The 15,828-nt window shown below is 42.8% G+C and overlaps 1 long non-coding RNA gene across 1 annotated transcript; it reads right to left on the reverse strand.

Moving 5' to 3' along the window:
• Nucleotides 1–1,638: 1,638 nt before the first annotated feature.
• Nucleotides 1,639–4,316, reverse strand: LOC144577830 (uncharacterized). Its single transcript, XR_013522448.1, has 2 exons — nt 4,131–4,316; nt 1,639–2,235 (listed from the first exon to the last, which is right to left on the reverse strand). It is a non-coding gene; the product is annotated as an uncharacterized LOC144577830 (long non-coding RNA).
• Between the last annotated feature and the right edge of the window lie 11,512 nt (nt 4,317–15,828).

Genomic DNA, 15,828 nt, shown 5'->3' on the forward strand with positions numbered 1-15,828 from the left:
TGGCTTCTAAAAAAAAAAAAATCCAGGCCAGGCACAGTGGCTCACGCCTGTAATCCCAGCACTTTGGGAGGCCGAGGCAGGCGGATCCCCTGAGGTTGGGAAGGTTGGGAGTTCAAGACCAGTCTGACCAACACGGAGAAACCCCATCTCTACTAAAAATACAAAAAAATTAGCCGGGCATGGTGGCATATGCCTGTAATTTCAGCTACCTGGGAGGCTGAGGCAAGAGAATCACTTGAACCTGGGAGGTGGAGGTTGTAGTGAGCCGAGATCATGCCATTGCACTCCAGCCTGGGCAACAAGAGTGAAACTCTGTCTCAAAAAAAAAAAAAAAAATCCAATGGGTCAAGCATATTGTGACTTGGGGAGTTTTCCAGAACATTCAAGGGGCCAGGGAGAGAGATCAAGGCACATAGAATTTCACCCCCCACCCCCAAAAAGAGTCTCTGTTAGATGCATCTCTTCTCCAGGTCTCTGCTCTTGGCCCCATCACTTCTTCCTTTCCACTAAGACCTCCTGGGTCAGTTCCACTCTCAGGCTTTCTACTCCCTAATTTCCTGCCCTCTGCTGCCGTTAGCGTCAACATGAGGCTGGAGTCTCACATCCATCCTACAGGCAGAACCTCTCCATGGAAGCTGTGATTCCATAACAGTGGAATTCTCACACAATGTTCTCCATATCACCCCTCCAAAAATATCTTGTTGAATTTTGACAGCAATCCTAGGAGGCAGGTATTTCTGCCCCAGTTGTCTATCAGTGAGGAAAGGTAAACTTAGATGGATAAAGCCATTTGCCCCAAGTTACACAATTCCTGAGGACTTGAAGAAGGATTTGAAGGCAAGTTTTTCTGTCTTTCAATCACAAGCAATGACATCAGATACATGACCTGTGTGCTCTAATTTGTTTTTTCTTCTTCTAGGGCACATGTCAATCACCACCTCTGACCGTGGGCCCAGGCATAGCTTCAGAATCCCTCGCTCCGCTATCCAGGGAGCCACTACCTATCAATTTGATTCAGCTCAAAAATGGAAAACTATTTGTAATCGCTGTCTCCCTTATAGCATTGTAACCAAACTATAAACTCCTTTATGACAGTACTAGATTCACAATAGATTTCAGTGTTGAATGTAGCTGTTATTTGGCCAACATTTGTTCTCATTGGTCGGGAGTGCTAGCTGATGAGTCAGACATGTTCTGATTGGTCAGGACCTATGCAGTACTGTTTTTTTCCTTTCTACATTACGTCCCTTGTTGAGGCTTCTCGGTTCTGCATGCTCACTGGTCAAGTCCTAAGTAACGCTCTAAAAGTCAGTCACTTAGGGTACCACTGGCTGTGTGACTGAAGTTCTGGAACACTTCATTCTTCTGCACATCTTCAAGTATTTATTATAGGCAGCTGTGTGCTGTCATATGAATCCATGTATACCATATTAAATTTGAATATCTAATATTAAATTTGAATATATGTCTATTATATTCAAACTCTCATACTAAATGTTGAATCCTTAAAGAATGGAAGTGAAATTTTGTGTCTTTTTAGCCCAATACAATGCATAGCATATGGCCCCAGATGTGTATTGGAGAAATGTGAATGTAAGAATAGATAACCATCACAGTATGAGAAAAGAGTGAAATCAATTTTAAAAAAAGGGGGGGGACTTTATTTTATTTTATTTTATTGAGACAAGGTCTGGCTCTATTGCCCAGGCTGGAGTGTGGTGGCGTGATCTCAGCTTTCTGCAACCTCTGCCTCCCAAGGCTCAAGCAATCCTCTCACCTCAGCCACCTGAGTGGCTGGGACTACAGGTGTGCACCACCACACCCGGCTACTTTTTGTATTTTTCGTACAGATAGAGTTTAGCCATTTTGCCCAGGCTGGCCTTAAACTTGTGAGCTCAAGTGATCTGCCCACCTCAGCCTCCCGAAGTGCTGGGATTACAAGCGTTAGCCACTGTGCACAGTTGGACTTAATAATTAATAAAACTTTGTTCCTAAGCTCATATTTCTTTCTTTGTGTAATGTGAATGTTCTCATGTTCTCTCACCACTCTTCTTCATACCAATGTCATGGTCCAAGCACCCAGGCTGCATGACTTGGGGGGATGCAGTCCCTCTGCACATGAATCTCAGCAGTGTGCTCCACAGATGCCTCATGGCTGCTGCTTCTCCCCATCCTTCCTGTTAGGTGGACTCAGGATTTTCAGTAATTACCTCTGGTCATCCCATCTCTGCACATCTGCATAATAAATATAATACAATAAATATAAATTTTTAAATCAATAATACTTGAAGACGTGCGGAAAAATGAAGTGTTCCAGAACTTCAGACACACAGCCAGTGGTACCCTAAGTGACTGACTTTTAGAGCGTTACTTAGGACTTGACCAATGAGCATGCAGAACCGAGAAGCCTCAACAAGGGACGTAATCTAGAAAGGAAAAAAACAGTACTGCGTAGGTCCTGACCAATCAGAACATGTCTGACTCATCAGCTAGCACTCCCAACCAATGAGAACAAATGTTGGCCAAATAACAGCTACATTCAACACTGAAATCTGTCATGAATCAATAAAGAATTATAAGGCCCAGCGCAGTGGCTCATACCCATAATCCCAGCACTTTGGGAGGCTGGGGGGGGGGCAGATTACCTAAGGTCAGGAGTTCGAGACCAGCCGGGCCAGCATGGTGAAATCCAGTCTCTACCAAAAATACAAAATTAGCCAGGTGTGGTAGCTCGTGCCTTCAATCCTAGATACTCGGGAGGCTGAGGCAGGAGAATCACTTGAACCTGGGAGGAGGAGGTTGCAGTGAGCCAAGACGGTGCCATTGCACTCCAGCCTGGGCAAAAAGGATGAAATTCCATCTCAAAAAAAAAAGGGAATTCTAACACAGAATAGGAAAATTGACACTTAGTATCAAGTTCCTGCTCCTGATGTCCACTGACTATAGCCTTCTCATGAGGCCATTCCTAGCCAGTGCTTTCAAGGAGCTGGATATAAAATAGTAAACAGGCTGGGCATGGTGGCTCACACCTGTAATCCAAGCACTTTGGAGGCCAAGGCAGGCGGATCACCTGAGGTCGGGAGTTCAAGAACAGCCTAACCAACACGGTGAAATCCCATCTTTAAAAAAATAAATAAATAAAATAAAATAGTAAACAAATCTAGTAAGCTCCTTCAAAAGCCTTGCAATCTAGGGGAGAGACAGACATTAAGCAAGTAATAAATAAATACATCATTACAAAGTGTGGCAAGCTCCATAAAGGAAAAGAACCTAATACTGTGAGACAGAATCGCAGGGAGATCATAGATTAGCTTGGGGAGTAAGGAAATGAATGGCTCTCTGAGAAACCGATGCTTAAGCTGAGGCCTGAAGAATGGGTAGAAGTTGTTCATGTAAAGGCTGAAGAGTCAGAAAAAAGCTTGGTTCAGCCGGGCACAGTGGTTCACACCTGTAATCCCAGCACTTTAGGAGGCAGAGGAACGCAGATCACCCAAGGTCAGGAGTTTGAGACCAGTCTGGCCAACATGATAAAACCCTGTCCCTATTAAAAATACAAAAAATTAGCTAGATGTGGTGGCACATGCCTATAATCCCAGATATTTGGGAGGCTAAGGCACAAGAATTGCTTGAAACTGGGAGGTAAAGGTTGCAGTGAGCCAAGACCACACCACTGTACTCCAGCCTGGGCGACAGAGACTGTCAAAAAAAAAAAAAGAAAGAAAGACAAAAGAGAAAGAGAGAGAGAGAAAGAGGGAAGGAAGGAAGGAAGGAAGGAAGGAAGGAAGGAAGGAAGGAAGGAAGGAAGGAAGGAAGGAAGGAGGGAAGGAAGGAAGGAAAAAAGGAAGGGAGGGAGGCAGGGAAGGAAGGAAGGGAGGGAGGGAGGGAGGGAGGGAGGGAGGGAGGGAGGGAGGGAGGGAGGGAGGGAAGAAAGGAAGGAAGGAAGGAAGGAAGGAAGGAAGGAAGGAAGGAAGGAAGGAAGGAAGGAAGGAAGAGGCAGACAGGGACCTGATCATGCAGGTGCCTTGACACTGAAGGACTTTAATTAGAAAAGTGACGTGATCCAAGTGGCTGCTGTGCAGGGAATAAACTGGCAGAGAACAAGAATGGAGACAGGAAGACTGGCTACTTACAAGCGAGAGGTCATGCTGGAGGATTCAGTTACTTGTGCTTTGTGTCCCAGAAACAACGTGTGCACAAATTCTCACTTTTCACCTGCGAGCCTGACTGCAAATGAGACAGTCACCCATACCTAGCTTAACACGTTCCTGCCACCCCAGCAGCTGGTCTTCCTGCAGCCTCTGTCAGCTCTCACCTGGGAGGAGTGGATCGAATCTTGTCGGCACTGAGGCTCCCTGGCTGTCGTCTGCCCTGAATGATGGCAGGGCTATATAGAACCACGCCCTTAGGTGACAGCCTAATACATAATATGTGGAAATAAACTCCCTGTAAATTGAGCTGTCAGGAGGGGAAGGTGAACAGCCATCGGCTGAGATATGCTGTATACAAATAAATTCTCAGTCATTTGTGGTGGCTCACACCTATAATCCCAGCACTTTGAAGGGCTGAGATGGGAGGATCACTTGAGGCCAGGAGTTCAAGACCAACCTGGACAACACAGAGTGAGTGAGACTCCATCTCAAAAAATAAAAATAAAATTATTTATTCAACAAATTTTTGAGTGGTCATTACTGAAAGGCCCTATTCTAGATGCTGGGGATGCCACAGCAGACAAAAACAGACAGAAGTCCCTCTCCTCATCATGTATGCTTGTGGGAGCTACAGGGTCAAGCAGGGGAGAAGACAGTTAGGTGGAATATATGCTGTGTCAGATGGTGATAAGTATTACAGAAAAATAGAATAGAGAAGGGGAGAAGCAATGCGGAAGTTGCAGGGAGTGGTGGGCAGGTGTCCAATTTTAAATAGGATGGTTAGGGAAGGCTTCAATAAGAGGGTGATATTGGAAGAAAGATCTAATAGAGGTATAACCAATAATAAGAACTTGGAGGCAGAAGCATTCCTGACCTGTCTGAAGACTAGCAAAAAGGTTGCTAGAAAGGATGGTTCTTTTCTTTTTTTTTTTTTTGAAATAGAGTCTCGCTCTGTCGCCCAGGCTGGAGTTCAGTGGCGCAATCTCTGCTCACTGCAACCTCCAACTACCAGCTTCAAGTGATTCTTCTGACTCAGCCCCCAGAGTAACTGGGATTACAGGCACCTGCCACCACACCCTGATAATTTTTGTATTTTTAGTAGAGACGGGGTTTCACCACATTGGCCAGGCTGGTCTCAAACTACTGGCCTAAAGTGATCCACTCACCTCAGCCTCCAGCACTGCTGGGATTACAGGCGGGAGCCACAGCATAGGCCAAGAAAGGGTGGTTCTAGGGAGAGATTAGAGATTAGATGAGGTCAGATATGGCCAGAGTAGGAACAGATTCTGTAGACTTGGTAGGGAAAAGTAAAGACTTTGGTTTTAGTCTACATTAAATAGGGAGACTTTGAAAGCTTTGGGGCACAGAAGTGTTTATTTGACTTAGATGTTAAAAGTGTCCCTTGAGATCGCTTTGCTGTCTTGAGAACAGACTGTGGGGACCTTGGGATGATAAATCACTTTTGACTACTGCAGTGACTAACCTAGAACTAAACTAACCAGAGCTGCTGGTGGTTTAGACTAGGTTAGTCTCTTCGGGGGTGGGGAGAAGTGGTAGGGTTCTCAAGTTAATTTAAAGGAAGAGCCCACAGGATTTGTTGAAGAATTGAATGGATGGCATGGGAGAAAGAGGAGTCAGGGACAGTCATGAGTCTTTTGGCTCTAGCAACCAGAAGACTAGAGAAGGGGAGGACTGGGAGAGGAGTGGAATGGGAAGGAGACATCAGGGGATGGCTTTGGATGTGTCAAATTCAACATCCAACTGGACATGCCAGTGGAAATGTCGAGGCAGTTGCAAGCATGAATCTCGGGAGTTCAGGGAGAAGTCCTAGGTGTGGACATAAATGTGCTAGTCATTTGGTAGATTCGGTAGTAAATTTGGTAGCTAATGTACCTAACCCATATTTAAAGTCAGAAAACTGAATAAGATCACTAAAAGCATGTGTGATACAGGAGGGGAAGGGAGAGTGAACCCTGCAGTATTTCAACACTCACAGTTCAGGGAGAAGAGGTGGAACCAGCCAAGGAAACCAGCAGGCATAGCCAGTATAATCAGAGGATAACCAGGAGAGTTTGGTGTCCCTGAAACACAGCAAGGAAAGTATTCTGGGGAAAAGCATAGCCAATTATTTTAAATGCCGCAGAGAGAGCAAAGAAGAAAAGACTAAAGAGTAATCTGCCTGCCTTCAGAGAGCACACACTTTGTTCTACTCTGCTGTGGCCTAGGGGCCTGCAGCTGTCCAGCTGTGCCAGCCTCCAATTCAGAGGAAGAATTTGCAAGCCCCTTTTGCAATAGATCTAAACCACATCATTCAGTGTAGCTTTCTTTCAATAGTGAAGCTGATATTTTATCTCCATCTGCTCCTTCAGTCTATTCCCAGTTCAATCAGAGCTATGCAGAGAAGATGGGTATTAATTTACTGAGAACCCTCATAAATATTCCTTTCGTTTGCCTCTGCTTAGTAGATGTGAAGTTTTGTTCTCTTATATAGTAGATTTTCCCAATAGTATTATCTATCTACTTGCTCTATCTTAGAGAGATTCTCTCTAAAGCAACTTTCTTCTCTAGTCAAGCTTTTAACACCTATTATGGGAGTCTTTGCCGATGTCCCTATATAGGATTGGAGAGAGGCCCTAATGCAGCCCCGTGGTGATTCTTTCTCCTCCTGGGAAGCAGATGGTATTAACAGACCATTACTAATTATTATTCTTAAGCAAGGCACTGCAAGATTTATAAATCTCTTCCCAAAAGCCAGGCTGCACATCTGACACAAAGAGGGAAACGTGGATTTTTTTTTTAACTTCACCGTGAAGAGTCCTTCTTCGCTGAGAAATTGTGCTTTGTATTTTTTCATGTTTCTAAGAGGACAGGAATAAACTTGTCCCTCGGTGAACCAAATGAAGTCGAGGATAAGATGTGATATCTCCATAAGCCCACAGGATATGCTTTGAACAAAGTAATATATATGAATCGAAAAGCAATCTTTTTTGAAATAGTCATGAGGGCGTGCCTGCAGATACTCAATTGCAAGGGGTCGGCAACCTGTCTTTCATCCATGTCCTGATGAACAGACACACCACATGTGGGCCAAGGACCACTGGAAACTTCAAAGAGGCATCTTCAGACAGAGGATAGGAGCCACAAGGGTCATACATGGTACTGTATGATGAGGATAAAGGTGATAAAAAATTCACTAATGGCTTCTGTCCCTTCGTGTCTGAAATTTCTATCTCAAGCTCAAAAGAACAAAGGTACAGCCTAGGTAAGAAAGGGCTCTTGTCCTAATTTTGGAAGAGCCTAATAATGAAACCCAGGAGAATTTTCTAGAGAGATGATATTGTGGAGACTCCATGTTTGGACCCCCTTCCATGAACACTCCCTTCGTGGAAGCTGTCTTTCTCTCTCTTGGATTCCCCTCTGGGGTTCCCTTCCACACTCTCTCGTGGAAGCGTTCTGTCTTCCTCTCCCTCTTCTCTTTCTCTACCTAAATAAATCACTTTCTGCAAACAAACAAAAACAAAAGAGAGATGATATTGCATGGAGTTATCTTCCATGAAATTAGACATTTAATTTAATTTTTTTTTTTTTTTTTTTTGAGACAGAGTCTCGCTCTTTCTCGCAGGCTGGAGTGCAGTGGCACGACCCCAGCTCACTGCAACCTCCGCCTCCTGGGTGTTAAAACGTGTGCGCCGAATGAAGAGACCCCCGCAAACAGGGTTTGTATGAGCAACATGGCCGTTTATTCACCTGGGTGCAGGCAGGCTGAGTCCAAAAATGGAGTCAGCAAAGTGGGGTGGGATAGGAGTTGGTTTTATAGGTTTGGGGCAGGCAGTGGAAAGTTACAGTTTAGGGCGGTTTTTTGCAAGCTGGGAGGGGGTTCGTAGGTTTGCGAGCTGGGAGGGGATTGTAGGGTCTGGAGTCAGAAGGTTGACCAAGGTCTGTTACAAAGTCCAATGACCTTATCAATTAGGGCTGGAATAAGGAACAATAGATAATGTCTCAAAGTTAGTAGGCACCAGGGGTTGATCATTCTTCTTCTTATCCTGGTCTTCAGTTACTTTAGATTTTCCAGGAACTCATCTGGAGTGTCCCTGTAGATCACAGAGGTTAACATGGCGTCCATGGCACCATCAGTCAGCCTAAAAGAACTTACACTGGGTTCAAGCATTTCTCCTGCTTCAGCCTCCGGAGTAGCTAAGATTACAGATGCACCACAATGCCAGGCTAATTTTTTGTTTTTAGTCGAGACGTGGTTTCACTATGTTAGCCAGGCTGGTCTCAAGCACCTGACCTTGTGATCCACCTGCCTCAGCCTCCCAAAGTGCTGGGGTTACAGCTTGAGCCAGCATGCCCAGACTAGACATTTAATTTTTATTCTTTCTTTTACCCTGGAGTTAAAGACTTGTTTAGTTTTTTTGGCTGTTTGTTTTGCCTTGTCAATAGCTTGAAGACTTCTAAGTAGGATTCTTAGAGAGATTGACATGAAGCTGTTTTTCTTATTACCATCACAAATACTTTATTTTCATCCTACACCCCCACCCTCCACCGCAAAAATCTAAGATTTTATTCTTTTATTGAGGAGACTGTGCATAAAGCTACTTATTTCAGTGAAAAAAAATATTATTTCTGTATTTCTTTTTATGCCTTGGCCTTAAAATCATGAAACTGTCGTCTTATTTCAGAGATTTTATTTACATAAAGTTACTTTCTCCTTCATTAATAGAGGCTCTAAGACAAATAGATTCCTCACAGAGAACTTCCACCTAACCTGAACTTGTTCTTTACGACTTGAAATATTTAGGCTGAGTGCGGTGGCTCAGCCACCTGTAATCCCAGCACTTTGGGAGGCTGAGGCAGGTGGACCACAAGGTCAGAAGATTGAGACCATCCTGGTTAACACAGTGAAACCCTGTCTCTACTAAAAATATAAAAAATTAGCTAGGCATGATGGCATGCGCCTGTAGTCCCAGCTACTCGGGAAGCCAAATCAGGGGAATTGCTTGAACTGAGGAAGCGGAGGTTGCAGTGAGCCAAGATCACGCCATTGCACTCCAGCCTGGGTGACAGAGGGAGACTCCATCTCAAAAAAAAAAAAGAAAAAAAACTAGAGGCCAGGCGCAGTGGCTCATGCCTGTAATCCCAGCATTTTGGGAGGCCGAGGCGAGTGGATCATGAGGTCAAGAGATCGAGACCATCCTGGTCAACACGGTGAAACCCCGTCTCTACTAAAAATACAAAAAATTAGCTGGGCATGGTGGTGTGTGCCTATAATCCCAGCTACTCAGGAGGCTGAGGCAGGAGAATTGCCTGAACCCATGAGACGGAGGTTGAGGCGAGCTGAGATCGCGCCATTGCACTCCAGCCTAGGCAACAGGAGCAAAACTCCATCTCAAAAAAAAAAAAAAGACGTGAAATATTTTTTTCTCAACCTTAAAAACTTACTGGGTTTTCATATTGACAAAATCCGTATACATGTTTTCTCTTTTGTTGGGGTCCAGCACGTCTGCCGGGGGGCTACCGACCTGCGGGAGTCCCCAAGACCGCCAATGTAGATGTCTCGTTCAACCTGAGGGAGAGAGTGCGCAGAAGTGAAAGAAAAAAGAAAAGCGGAGTCTGGAGGGCTGGCTTAGGCTATGTCCAAGCAGCAATTTTATTTTTGCAATATGTTCCATTATATACTTTTCTGAAGTTAATGTTGTTTACGCCAGATCAACGTACTTAAGTTACAGTAAGCAAGTTACACCCACTAAGTTACGGCCAGTAAGTTACGCCCAGTAAGTCAAGGCAAGTAAGTTACACCCAGCAAGTAAGTTACGCCCAGTAAATACTTAACAATTGTAAATACTCAAATTAAGTCACAAGGTAAGCAAGTTACAGTTACGCCCAGTAAGTTACAGTAAGTAAGTTACCAAGTGTAAATACTTAAGTTAATATTTTACAATGAAGGTAACAAGGGTCCAAAATGAACACAATCAAGCAATAAACCATAAGGAGCTGAAAGTGGACACAATGCCTCCCAAGTCCTCATATCCATAAAGTAATGTCTGTTGATTATTTTGAATAGCATAGACCCTCTCTCGGTTCCTGCTTTCCCTCAGCTCGACTCCCCCAACCGGGGATCTGTGTCCAGGCTCAAGCTCACCGTATGTCAAGGCCCATTTCCTAGGGGCCTCACACAGGAGCGATCCCCACAGATCCCTCACTCTTTCACCTTGAAACTGGGGCTAAAATATTAGACACTGAATAATTGTATTACCCTTTAGTTTCATATCATATAATTCTTTCCAAGTAGAATAACAATTTAACTTTCAATCTATCTTCCATTACATCATTACTCAGATTTTAAAATATTAATGTCATTGGTGATCTATCATCTCTTCCAGTTCCTGGTTCTCAAAAAACTACTTGTTCTTCAGCTTTAATTTAAATGAAGAAATGGAGGAGAAAATTGGGCAAACATTTAGTTCAAGATGGAATAAGAGGGCCTGTAATCCCAACACTTTGGGAGGCCGAAGGGGGTGGATCACGAGGTCAAGAGATCAAGACCGTCTTGGTCAACATGGTGAAACCCCGTCTCTACTAAATATACAAAAAATTAGCTGGGCATGGTGGCACATGCCTGTAATCCCAACTACTCAGGAGGCTGAGGCAGGTGAATTGCCTGAACCCAGGAGGCAGAGGTTGCAGTGAGCCGAGATCACGCCATTGCACTCCAGCCTGGGCAACAAGATTGAAACTCCGTCTCAATAAAAAAAATAAAAATAAACATAAAAAAAAAGATGGAACAATGAGAACACATGGACACAGGGAGGGGAGCACTACACACTGGGGTCTGTTGGGGGGAATGGGGGATGGATAGCAGGGGGTGGGGAGTTGGGGAGAGATAGCATGGGGAGAAATGCCAGATATAGGTGAAGGGGAGGAAGGCAGCAAATCACACTGCCACGTGTGTAGCTATGCAACTGTCTTGCATGTTCTTCACATGTACCCCAAAACCTAAAATGCAATAAAAATAAATAAAATAAAATAAAAATATATAGGGTTAAAATTTTTTTTAAAAAGATGGAATAAGAAACAAAAAACACTTCTTCACTCCTAAACACAATGTATTTGCCTGATACATAGTTCATCTACCAACTTTAATTTCATGCCTTCTCAGTAAATCCAGAATGACAATTTCAGAGTGAAGAGCAGTACAACCCTCACACAAAACGGGCCCTAATTCTGAGCCTTCTGCCTCAGGGAATCCCACGCTACGGGGTGTCTTCCTTGAAATCTAAGTCCCCTCCAGTGGCTGCAACGCCATTTGAGTGAAGCATGCCCCTGCTAGTCCCTGTTTGTCTCCTTGGGGGAGTTCTCTAACCTGTCCCCACCCACATCCCGGTAAATTTAGCTCTGCATTTGCAATTGAACTGCTTCTATTGAGGAGGTCCTGCTAGAAGCATTTCCCCAGGTCTTCCCGCATCCCTGCCGTCTCCCCACCCCACGTAGCCACCCTACGTCACCCCTACCCAGGTCCAATTTCAGCCCTGCTGAAGGGGATTTGTGTGTGTGATTGTTTCTTTTAATATCATTCAGTCTCAATGTTGGAAGGGATCTCAGAGGTCTGCAAATCTAATCCCCAGTGAGTTGCAATTGCTTCTTTAATCCTCAGTCATTCTGTCTCTGCTGGGACATTCTCAGCTCCCCAGAGCTCAGGGCACACAGCAGATAGCCACTATTGTAGGGCTTGGAGACTGCACCTGTGACTGCCTCCCAGAAGAACTGATACTGTCTTCTGAAGCCAGAGGGAGCAAGGCCGAATCCCTGCTCCACACATTAACCCTGCAAATGCCTGAAATATTGACGCAGAATTCTTGGGAAATCTTGTTTGAGGTTATTTTCTTCTTTCTATCAAAAATACAGCCTGGACAACATGGCAAAACCCTATTTCTACAAAAGAAATAAAATGAGCCAGGCATGGTGGCACATGTCTGTGATCATAGCTACTCAGGAGGCTGAGGTGGGAGAATTGCTTGAGCTGGGAGGTTGAGGATGCAGTGAGCTGTGATCGCATCCCTGCACTCCAGCCTGAGTGACAGAACATGACTCTGTCTCAAAACAAAAAAGAAATTTCCCCTTCCCTTTGCCTTAACTACATGAAGTTTTGTCGTTTCACTAAAGGTTTTCCTTTCAGGCTAATTTTTACTTCTGCAATAAAGCCTTACATTCCCTAGAGAGATATTTCTTTATGAAGTTAATTCCTCCTGCCTCTCAGAAATGTTTTCTCTCTCACTGCATGTACTTTAGGTCTTTAAAGACCTTAGATATGGACTCTAAAAGCTGAGAAAATTTCCATTTCAACTAATAGAGGCTTAAAGACCAAGAATAGCAATTTTCATTATTTTTCTATAGCTATTTTGTCATTAAAGAGATGGCTATTTTTAGGGACATGAATGTACCAGGGGCTACTTCAACCTGTCCCATCACAGAACTTACTTCTTATTTTCCTACATTTGTTGGCCTGAAAAACCTGACGTTTTGTTCTCATTTCTAAGAATGAAGCTATTTTCTTTATTACAAGGTCAATTTAAATAACAGTAAACATTTTAAAGAAAGGATTTTGCGGCTGGGCACGGTGGCTCACGCCTGTAATTCCAGCACTTTGGGAGGCCGAGGCGGGTGGATCACAAGGTCAAGAGATCGAGACCATCCTGGTCAACATGATGAAACCCCGTCTCTACTAAAAATACAAAAAATTAGCTGGGCATGGTGGCGCGTGCCTGTAATCCCAGCTACTCAGGAGGCTGAGGCAGGAGAATTGCCTGAACCCAGGAGGCGGAGGTTGCGGTGAGCCGAGATCGTGCCATTGCACCCCAACCTGGGTAACAAGAGCGAAACTCCGTCTCAAAAAAAAAAAAGAAAGGATTTTGCATGAAGTTTTTCTGTCTATCCCATATAATCCCTTTCAAATTCTCTTTTTAACCTTAATTTTAATCCTCCATCTCTGTTCTCTTATTTGATAAATTGTTGAATATATTTTCCTCCACTCCCCAGTCCTTTTTTACTTTTATTATTATTATCATTATTATTATAAATTGAGACGGAGTTTCACTCTTGTTGCCCAGGCTGGAGGGCAGTGTCACGATCTTGGCTCACCGCAACCTCCTCCTCCTGGGTTCAAGCAATTCTCCTGCCTCAGCCTCCCGAGCTGGGATTACAGGCATGCATGACCACACCCAGCTAATTTTGTACTTTTTTTAGTAGAGACGGAGTTTATCCATGTTAGTCAGACTGGTCTTAAACTCCCTACCTCAGGTGATCTGCCTGCCTTGGCCTCCCAAAGTGCTGGGATTACAGGCGTGAGCCACAGCACCCGGCCTCCTAGTCTTAAAGATAAGGCATTCAAGAGTTTATTTGCTTCTGTTACAAATGTATTACTTTTTACACTTAGCCTTATGGATCTGTGGATCTCTTCTCTCTTTTCTTTTTTTTGATCGCTTCTCTCTTTAGTGAATGTAAAAAAAGTACAAACTGGTAAGATAGAAAAGAAGAGATACAACTGGGACCCATGACCGGATACTACTTTTTCAGATTATTTTTATAATATTTTAATTTAAAAAGGAATAAAAATATACGGTTCATTTTATTCTTTTCTATTTTATTTATTTATTTATTTTTGAGACAGGGTCTTGCTCTGTCACCCAAGCTGGAGTACAGCGGCACAATCTTGGCTCACTGCAACCTCCACCTCCCAGGCTCAAGCAATCCTCCCACCTCTGCCTCCAGGGTGGCTGGAAACACAGGTGGGTTCATTTTAAATTTCCTTTTTTGAGTATTTTTCAATGAAAAAAATATAATTTATTAACATATGTACAAAATGAATTTCAAATGATGGCATAGATCTAAATGTACTGATAATATATAAACATGCTCATCATAAGTTCCAGATATATAGAGATGTAATGACCTCTCTACATATATCTGAAATATGTATGTATTAAATATATGTGTGTATATGTAAAAATGTTAATGTGTATTTTTAAAGTCTGGAAATATACATACTAAACTGTCAAGAGCAATTATCTCTGGGAGGTATGTTGCTTTGCATTCATGAAGGGAAGTTTCTGCTCTCATAGGGGAACTTTCCCTTTTGACTTCTTTTTTATCTGTATTGGTAGATAATAAACATATTTCTTGTAAAAATCATTTAAAAGCCACTGGTACAAAAACAGAAAACAAAAAACAGAGTATACTAAGGACATAGTCAATCAAGAGAAACTATATAAAAATGTAGATATTAATTTCCATCATAAAACTTTTCTAATATCTGTTTAGGTCTTATTAACTTCCAGTTATATCAGTTTAATTTTATAAACTCTCTCCTGTTAATTTTAATGCTTATCATATTTAACTTTGATTGTAGATTTTTATGCTTGACTTTATAATATTAAAACATTTTCTCTACATAATCTTAGTGAATCCTACATGATTAAAGAGAAGCAGTCTGTGATCAACTTGATCTCCTTCCCCTTGTTTACTGCAGCTGGGGAAATGTAGCTCTTAAGGAAATTCGATACATGTTTACCCAAGGTAGAGTTTCAGAAAGGTTTTAGAGCTAAAGCATGTCTTCACATAGAATATTGTGTTTCCTTTATTTTCTTAACCATTGTACAGTTCCCAGCTTTGTTGAATCCCTGTTTTCCCCAATCTGAGTCTAATCAGCATCAATCTCCTGGAAATATTTTCATAGGATATTTGAAAGAGATGATAAATTAGTTTCCCCATCTTTTTTTCTCTTAAAAACATTATTTCTTCTTGTTTAATTTTTAAAATCTAATAGAATTTCGACTTCCTGCAAAGATGGAAAACTGGCATGGGTTGTTGGCTCCCTTCCCCAGAATCAAACAAGGAGAAGCTCAGAAGGAAACATAAATTCCAGGAACTAATTACATCAGTAAGAAACCCCTGGGAGATGGAAGTCCTGCACCTGAAGAGGGTGGGGAAGAAGGGTTGACTATCGCCCAGGAGAGAAGACTGGCAGGGGACGTAGATGAGCGAGAACTTGATTGCATTTTCCTCTTGCCCCTTTCCTACTCTGCTTGGAGACAATGATTGCCTCCCTGTTCACCGTGGAAATCAGTGAAACAGGAGTCCAGGGGCTAAAAACAGGCAACCCAAGTCTCCTAAATTTAGGAGTTAAAAAAATCAGGGGAGAAATAACCAGCCTAGACTCTTCCATTCCTTCACCAAACTCCCCAGCAATTAACTTCCAAATTATATGTCTAGTCTGGACCTCACCCTTGAATTCCAGACCAGCATATCCAAAACTGTCAATTTGTAATTCTTTTATATGTCTAATAGACATCTCAAGCAAAATACGTCCACTAAATTTCTGATACTTCCCCCAAAATTTGTTCCTTTTGCAGTCTTCCGCATTGCAGTAAGTGATAAATCTATCCTTCTAGTTAATGACTCAATTATTTCCAAATCTGCTGGCAGTCTTCAGCTGATATTTGGATAAATTCACAAAAAGAGAATTATGAAGCTCTAGAAAGGAATACAATCTTTAAGGACCATTACGAAGTGAATTTCATGAAGTATGATTAAGTGAAAAAAAGCAAGATGCAGATTTAAGTATACAGTATTCTACCTTTTATCTAAGAAAAGAAGGAATGCAAATAGATAGATGGATGGATGG

Source organism: Callithrix jacchus, chromosome 9 (assembly GCF_049354715.1).
Source record: "Callithrix jacchus isolate 240 chromosome 9, calJac240_pri, whole genome shotgun sequence".
Taxonomy (NCBI): domain Eukaryota; kingdom Metazoa; phylum Chordata; class Mammalia; order Primates; family Cebidae; genus Callithrix; species Callithrix jacchus.